This window comes from Helianthus annuus, chromosome 2, assembly GCF_002127325.2.
Source record: "Helianthus annuus cultivar XRQ/B chromosome 2, HanXRQr2.0-SUNRISE, whole genome shotgun sequence".
Classification (NCBI taxonomy): domain Eukaryota; kingdom Viridiplantae; phylum Streptophyta; class Magnoliopsida; order Asterales; family Asteraceae; genus Helianthus; species Helianthus annuus.
The window spans coordinates 130,106,794-130,115,757 of record NC_035434.2 but is presented as its reverse complement, the minus strand read 5'-3'; positions in this window follow the sequence as shown (position 1 = coordinate 130,115,757).

Sequence of the window (8,964 nt, the reverse complement as noted above, 5' to 3'; positions counted from 1 at the left end):
CATCAGGGCAAAGTATTGCCAATCTTTGTCATCTGGTAAAGAATCAAACAGCTTGTCGACTAGCTCTTCTCGAGAATATATGACTCCATGTCTTGCCAGCTCCATCTTTAGATGCCCAAATCGCTCAATCATTTTAGAAATAGACTCATTTTTTAAACATCCGAACAAGTCAAATTCTTTTCTCAATAACTTTTTCTTGTTCTTGACTATTTCAGCAGTACCAACACATTTAACTTTTAGTTTTTCCCAAAGATCTTTTGTGTTTGTGTATTCAATCAATGAGATTATATCGTCTCTCACTGACTGGTGAATCAATGCTATGCATTTCTGCTCAGCCACAAAGTTTTCGATATCTTCTGTTTTTGTCAGATTTTCACAATCTAGTCTTCCATTGTTGAAACCGTTCTTTAAACTTTTCTAGCTCGGGTACGCGAATGCTTTTAGCCATTCATCGAATCTTTTGGCCCACCTGTTATACTCTTCGATCGCCATTAACTTTGGTGGTTTGTTATATGTACCATGCGCGCTCTCTACGCTTAAGGCATCGGACAAAGTCTTCTTTGTACTTGGAGAATTGTCATTTGTTCGGTTTGACATATCATCTCCAGTGTTTCCAGCAAATGCATACATGTCACTAAAAGGATTCATGAATTCGTCCATTTTTAAGTACCTGAAACAGTTAATCAAACACTTAGAAGAATCTTTGTGATTTTCAAAAATCTAACACAAATGCACTTGGATCGAATAACTTGTTCGATCGAACAGTACACACTCAATCGGTTAGCCTGTTCGGTCGATCGGCTTGTTCGATCGAACTGCCTGTTCGATTGGATGTCAAATGGATTACTGTAACAGCAATCAATTACTGTCCGATCGGTCGGCTTGTCCGATCGGCTAGCAATATGACGTAAGCAAAATATAACAATTATCAACAATGTTGTCCGATCGATCAGCTTGTTCGATCGGCTAACACTGATGATGTAAGCAACACCATCTGTAAGCACTCAAACTCAAGTCGTTCGAACAGTTTGTTCGATCGAGTTGATGATGTTAGCAAGTCTTAAGAACAGCTAGGTAGTCACGGCCCCCGGTCCCGGTTTGACCCGGTTCCAGAGCCGCGGAACAGGAAACCTGCGGTATCAAATTTAGGTGACAGCGGAAGTCTTAACTCAGGATCTTTTAACACCGAAAGTGCTCATTTAATATATTACACAAAGGTTTAGGGATAAAAATCCCATAATTTACAATAAGTTGATTTCTTTATTTCTCAAAACATGTTTTATTTATTTATTTATACTGAGCCACTTCTCTGAGCTTGTAGTGCTTCACTGCACTTTTCCTGGATCACACAGATCACCTGAAAACATGTTTGAAAAAGGTTTTGTCAGCGGGGAAATACTGAGTGAATCATTCAGTTTTCTAAAAACGACCTGTTAGTTACAATTTACAGTATTAAAAGCGATTACAATGTTTCTGATATCAAACCAACTACCCACAGTATTCGTCACTCGACCATCCATTGGATAGCCCATTTGTCCAATGGTGTCTGTGACTGTGGTCAGTTGTTTGTCCACCATTCTTCCAAATTGTGGAAGTAAGGTGTAGGGATTATTAACTATGCTTTGGAATTGCCAGTCGTTTGTCCACCATTCTTCCATTTCGCCGAATGGTCGGGTGTGGATTAACGGGTCCGGAATAGCTGGTTCTAAGTTTAAAGGAAATTGAATTGTGGCCGGGTAAGGGTACAGATTATTGCGGATAGGGCTTATAACATCACAGTTGGCTAGTAGATGATATATTTCGTCTTGGAACGTGATTCCTTCAGGTTGTTTTGAGCTCCCTCCGATTTCTATTCCCTTTTTCTTAATGTCTTCCCTTATTTCTATTTGTGGCTGTTTTGAACTCTCTCCAGTCTCTATTTCCTTTCCTTTGCTCATCGGATTTTCTATTTTAGGGAGTCTCCTAGTTGTTGGTTTCCTCCTGCGCACTTTCCTCCATCCTACGTATCTTCTTCTCTTTTTAGGTTTGGCTTTTTCCAGCGGTGGAGCTTGGAATTCCAGGGGTTCTTCTATGTCAGCAATGTAACCAGTAAAGTCGTGGGAGACTTCGATAGGCACTGGATATAAGTTGAGATTCTGAAACGCTTCCGGTATCTCATTCATGCTGCATAGCATATATGCAAAATGCACAAAAATGCTAAGTTAAAACTTTGGAACAAAGTTTTACAAATAAACACTGAAGTTTTATTGCATTTTAAATTGTACAGAGGACAACAAAAAAAAACACACTAGGATTTATTTATTTACTGAATAGTAGTTTTCGACTAAACCCGACTTATTGGATTTTTAGAGGTTTGCATTTTCTGCTACGGTAGCTAGCATATAAAGATTTGCCCATTTTTCGTCTAGTTTATCTTCCCAAGGTGAACTATTGCCTAATTCCTGGATTTCAGGAATAAACCTCACTTTCTTGATTTGGGGTTTCCGACTTTTCTTAATAATCGAATTTCTTTTCTCTGGGGTAAGAGGATTTTCATATTGTGCTTTTCGAACAAAAATTCCTTCTTCTAGGGTTGCTGGGTGTTTGGAAGAGGTTCCTTTTTCCTGGGAACCAGTATCTAATTTGTGGTAGATAGCAGAAAGCTTTTGTTTACCCATACTGTACTAACAAATAGTTAATAAATCACAGAATCACAGAACAGCAATTAATAGAATTAAGTATTTTGTTAAATACTTAATTTATAGGCTTAAATCAGTGGCTCGATCAGTGGCTCTATTAATAGCTCTGATACCACCTTTTCCTGTCACGGCCCCCGGTCCCGGTTTGACCCGGTTCCAGAGCCGCGGAACAGGAAACCTGCGTTATCAAATTTAGGTGACAGCGGAAGTCTTACCTCAGGATCTTTTAACACCGAAAGTGCTCATTTAATATATTACACAAAGGTTTAGGGATAAAAAATCCCATAATTTACAATAAGTTGATTTCACAAAGAAATCTTTATTTCTCAAAACGTGTTTTATTTGTTTATTTATACTGAGCCACTTCTCTGAGCTTGTAGTGCTTCACTGCGCTTTTCCTGGATCACACAGATCACCTGAAAACATGTTTGAAAAAGGTTTTGTCAGCGGGGAAATACTGAGTGAATCATTCAGTTTTCTAAAAACGACCTGTTAGTTACAATTTACAGTATTAAGAGCGATTACAATGTTTCTGATATCAAACCAACTACCCACAGTATTCGTCACTCGACCATCCATTGGATAGCCCATTTGTCCAATGGTGTCTGTGACTGTGGTCAGATCACCCCTTGGCCACCCGTTTGTCCAAGTGTGACGGGAAACAAGTAATGTATACAAAACCCCACATACCGGCTGTAACTTTGTGATTACAAAGACTTAATCCCTGTAATTGTAACTTTGAAAATAACTTGGAGTTTTGTAAAATAGTTTGATAAAAAGAGAATGACTCACATTGCAGATTTAACGAGCAAGATATATGCCTACTGATTAGCCTTGATTAAACCTAATTTAACACAATGCACACACAAACGGGTTAGTAACTAATACAGCAGTTACGTCAATTCACGAGATTAAACCCTCACAACGATTAATCAGTGCAATACTTAATAATTCAATCGGATTCACAACGAATAACAGAGCATAGTCCGAATTCGAACAGCACTCAAATATTCGAGTCGAAATCACGACGAATAATCAAAGTACAAGCTCAATTTGAGCAGCACTCGGACAATCGTTGGATAGTTATAATCGATCGGACGTTGAATCGTAATAGCGATCGAGTTATTACCCTGATTGCGGCAGCACTTCGTGATCGTGTGTGTTTAATTGTGTTGTAACAGTTCTATCTCGACGTACAGACATAATTTGTGCGTCGTTTTAATACCAGAAGCCAAGTGCCAATGTCGGCTATTTATAGTGATTTTTGGGACTCGCTTACGGACCGTATGCCCTTCTCCTTACGGTCCGTAAGCTAAGCAGTCTAATTATAGGCTGCCTAGGCTTGGGACTAGCTTGCATGAATCAACAGTTTTGACAAATAAGATTCAGGCAATGGGTTTTTAAGATAATCGTCCAACTAGGGTTTACCCCCCTTGAGTTTTAGGGGCCCTGATCCTGATTCCGATTGTTCCGGAAATTTCAGGGTTTATGCCAAATCACTTGGGTGTCTCAATTAGGGTTTCACCATCCTAATTATGGATTTTAGTGAGAGTTGTTACATCCTCCCCACCTTAAGAGAAATCTCGTCCTCGAGATTTATTGGAATAAATGAGGATATTTTCGCTTCATTTCTGATTCTAGCTCCCAAGTGTATTCTGGTCCTCTCTTTGAATTCCATTTGACTTTGACCAGCACTAGGCGTTTGTGCTTGAGAAACTTGACTTTTCTATCTTCGACTTGCAGTGGCTTTTCTACGAACTTCAATTTTTCGTTCACCTCTACATCTTGAAGAGGTACTACCAGGGACTCGTCTGATAAACATTTCTTGAGATTGGATACATGAAATACATCATGTACTCCAGATAATTCTTCTAGTACTTGTAAACGATAAGCAACTGGTCCTATTCGTTGGATCACTGGAAATGGTCCTACGTATCTTGGACTCAGCTTTCCTTTCTTACCGAATCGTACTACTCCTTTCCATGGAGAAACTTTCAAAAGTACTTTATCTCCGACTTGAAATTCTAACGGCTTGCGACGATTGTCTGCATAGCTCTTCTGACGATCTCGAGCTGTTTTAAGTCTTTCCTTGATCTGAGTTATCTTGTCAGTAGTTTCTTGTACAATTTCAGGACCTGATAATTGACTTTCTCCTATTTCTGCCCAACAAACTGGGGTTCTGCACTTGCGTCCGTACAGTGCCTCGAATGGAGCATTTTCAATGCTTGAATGATAACTATTGTTATAAGAGAATTCAATTAAAGGTAGATGGCTATCCTAGTTTCCACCAAAATCTATCACACATGCTCAGAGCATGTCTTCCAAAGTTTGTATCGTCCTTTCACTCTGTCCGTCTGTTTGTGGATGGTATGCGGTACTCAGATTTAGTCAAGTTCCCATTGCTTTCTGAAAACTAGTCCAGAAATGAGAAGTAAAACGACTATCTCTGTCCGATACAATGGAGAGCGGAACTCCATGTAGGGATACCACTTCGTCTACGTACAGCTGGGCCAACCTTTCCATGCTAAAGGTTTCTTTCATTGGTAGAAAATGAGCTGATTTGGTTAATCGATCCACAATTACCCAAATCGCATTATTACCTTTTTCTGGTTTTGGGTAACTTAGTCACAAAATCCATTGTTACGAGTTCCCATTTCCATACAGGCATTTCCAATTGCTGTAGTAGTCCAGAAGGTTTCTGGTGTTCGGCCTTAACTTGTGAACAAGTTAGACACTTAGATACGTATTCGGCTATATCCTTTTTCATTCCTATCCACCAGAAATTATTTCTTAAATCTTGGTACATCTTATTATTTCCTGGGTGCATAGTATACCTAGATTTGTGGGCTTCTTCTAGAATCTTATTTCTTAATTCTCCTTGCTTAGGTATCCAAATTCGTTTCTTGTGGAATCTCCAAATTCCATCATTTCCTTGCTCTAGTTCTTTTATATAACCTTTCATTCCTTCAGCATCATCCTTGATTGCTGTTTCCTGAATTTTCTTCAATTGTTCCATTAAATCTACTTGTAGATTTAATCTAAGAGCACGGACTCGCTTTTGCTTCTCGTGATACTTACGACTTAAGGCATCTGCGACTACGTTCGCCTTTCCTTCGTGATATTGAATATCACAGTCGTAATCGCTCAGGATTTCCATCCATCTTCTTTGCCTCATATTTAACTCTTTTTGCCCAAATATATATCTTAAACTTTTATGATCTGTATAAACAGTAAACTTACTTCCATACAGATAATGTCTCCAGATCTTAAGGGCAAAAACTATGGCTCCTAATTCCAAATCATGAGTCGTATAATTCTCTTCATGCTTTTTCAATTGCCTAGAAGCATACGCAATTACTTTCTTGCATTGCATCAATACACATCCGTATCCTAATTTTGAAGCATCACAATATACTTCAAAATCTTCTGTTCCTTCAGGTAAGGCTAAGATTGGAGCATTTGTCAGTCTATGTTTTAAAATCTAAAAAGCTTCTTCTTGTCTAGGTCCCCATTCAAACTTAACGGTTTTACAAGTTAACTTAGTTAAAGGTACAACTATCTTAGAAAAATCCTTAATAAATCTTCTGTAGTATCCAGCTAAGCCTAGAAAACTTCTAATTTCCATAGCTGTTTGTGGGACTTTCCATTTCGTGATTGCTTCTATCTTAGCAGGATCTACATGAATACCTTCGTGATTTACCACATGACCTAAGAATTGCACTTCTTGCAGCCAAAATTCACACTTTGAGAACTTGGCATAAAGTTTTTCTTTTCTTAACAAAGTTAAGAGTGCGTGTAAGTGCTCACAATGTTCCTTTTGACTTTTGGAGTAAATAAGTATATCGTCGATGAAAACGATCACAAATTTATCCAAGTATGGTTTACAGATTCGATTCATCATGTCCATAAATGCTGCTGGGGCATTTGTTAATCCAAAGGGCATGACTGTAAACTCATAATGACCATACCTAGTTCTGAAAGCAGTTTTAGGTATGTCTTCTTCTTGTACTTTCAGCTGGTGATATCCTGATCTTAAATCTATCTTAGAGAAATACCTAGCTCCTTGAAGTTGATCAAAAAGATCATCAATCCTAGGTAATGGGTATCGATTCTTAATGGTAACCTTATTTAATTCTCTATAATCGATACACATTCTCATTGATCCGTCTTTCTTTTTCACAAACAACACTGGTGCTCCCCAAGGGGATGAACTAGGTTGTATGAATCCCTTGCTTAGTAATTCATCTAATTGCTTTTTCAATTCTAGCATTTCGGTGGGTGCTAATCGATAAGGTGCTTTAGCTATTGGTGTAGTGCCTGGAATTAAATGAATTCTAAATTCTACTTCTCTATCGGGTGGTAACCCAGGTAATTCTTCTGGAAAGACATCTGGGTATTCTGAGACTACAGGGATGTCCTGAAGTTCCTTATCTTTAGTGTTAATGATTACGGAAATCATATACACCATTTCCTGTTTTCTCGAATAACTGGCCAATTTCATTACTGAGATGAATTTCAATGGCTTTCGAGGTCTATCTCCTGTAATTACAATTACTTCTCATGTGGGGGTTTGAATTTCTACGGAATTCTTATCACATAGGATTCGAGCATGGTTGGTTATTAACCAATACATTCCTAGTACCACATCGAATCCGGCTAATTTCATAGGTAACAAGTTTGCAGAAAACTTATGGCCTAATATTTCTATTTTTCCTTCTTGCAAAACTTTATCTATGTTGACAGAATTCCCTTCTGCTGTTTCGACCGTAAAAATCTTCCTAAGAGTGGTTAAAGGTAGCTTAAGAGCTTGGCAAAATGAAGTATTAATAAAACTTTGGTTCGCACCAGAGTCAAATAATACTTTTGCAAACACGTCGTGAACTAGGAACGTACCAGCTATCACGTCTGGAATGAGTTTGGCTTCTTGAGTGGTCAACTGAAATGCTCGTACATTCTTCTTTGTTGCTCCTTCTGCCATTTTAACTTTGTTGTCTGCTGGTTTAACCAACTTAGGACATTCAGATTGGAAATGTCCCCTTTCTCTGCAGTTATAACAAATTCTTGTTTTCCTTCTGCAGTCTTCTTCACGATGTCCTCTTGCCTTGCAAAAATTGCAAATTATATTGCATTATCCATAATGTTTCTTCTTTCAATTTCTACAGAAAGGAGGTGATGAGGATTGCCCTGTTCCTCTTTTCTTAGTATTACCCGCACGAAATCCCTGGGTAATCTTTTGAGCTAATTCCTTCTTTCGATCTTCTTCTCTTGTGCGCACCAGTTCATCTGTTAGGGTATTAGCTAATTCCACAGCATCGCCAATAGTACGAGGTCTCGCAGCTTTAACGATGTTACGGATTTCACTAATTAAACCCCAAATGTAACGGGAAATGAGTACCGGTTCTGGCGAAGCCAGGGTCGGCACCACTCTCGCGTATTCAAAGAATGTCGAAGTATAACCCCGACAATCTACTCCTGTCATGTGGTGACTTAGGAATTTGTTTGCCATTTGATCTTTTTCATATTCGGGACAGAATTTTCTTTCTACAAGACTCTTAAATTCTTCCCAGCTCATGACATAGGCCATCCTTCTTCCTTTTGCCTGTAATACTGTGTTACACCATTCCAGCGCTCCTTCTTTAAACAGATTTGAAGCATACATGACCTGATCTTCTTCGGCACATTTGCTTATTGCAATTACTGCTTCGGTTTTCTCTAACCAACGCAGTGTTGCAGTTGCCCCTTCGTTACCTGCAAATTCAGTGGGTTTGCAAGCAAGAAATTCTTTGTAAGTGCAACCAGGCGTTGCAACTTTCATTTTCTTAGGAAGTGGGACTTGTCGTGAATCATTATCATGGTTGTCATGATTGCTTCCTCCATTTATACTATGGCTAAAGTTGTCTTCCTGGGTACGTTTACTAGGAATGATTTGTTGTGGTTCAACAGGGTTCCTAGCAGCAGCCATGATTGCTGGAATAGCATTGGCTATCCCCTGAGTAATGATATTTTCAATATCTTGCCTAGTCATATACTGATTTTCCTGGTTTTGCTCAGATTGATTTTGCTCATTAACCGGCTCATTGTTAGCGTTTTCCATCTGATAATTTGTATAGATATCGACTTATTAGTTGATTAATAGTTTTAACAAAACAATTGCATGAAATCACAAAATTTTATCACACATATCCATAACCAAAATTGTCGATTTCTCGACTTCTATTCAGTTTTATAGATTTTATAGGCATCCGTACACACCGTATCTTACAATGTTTGTAGGATCGATTGCTGA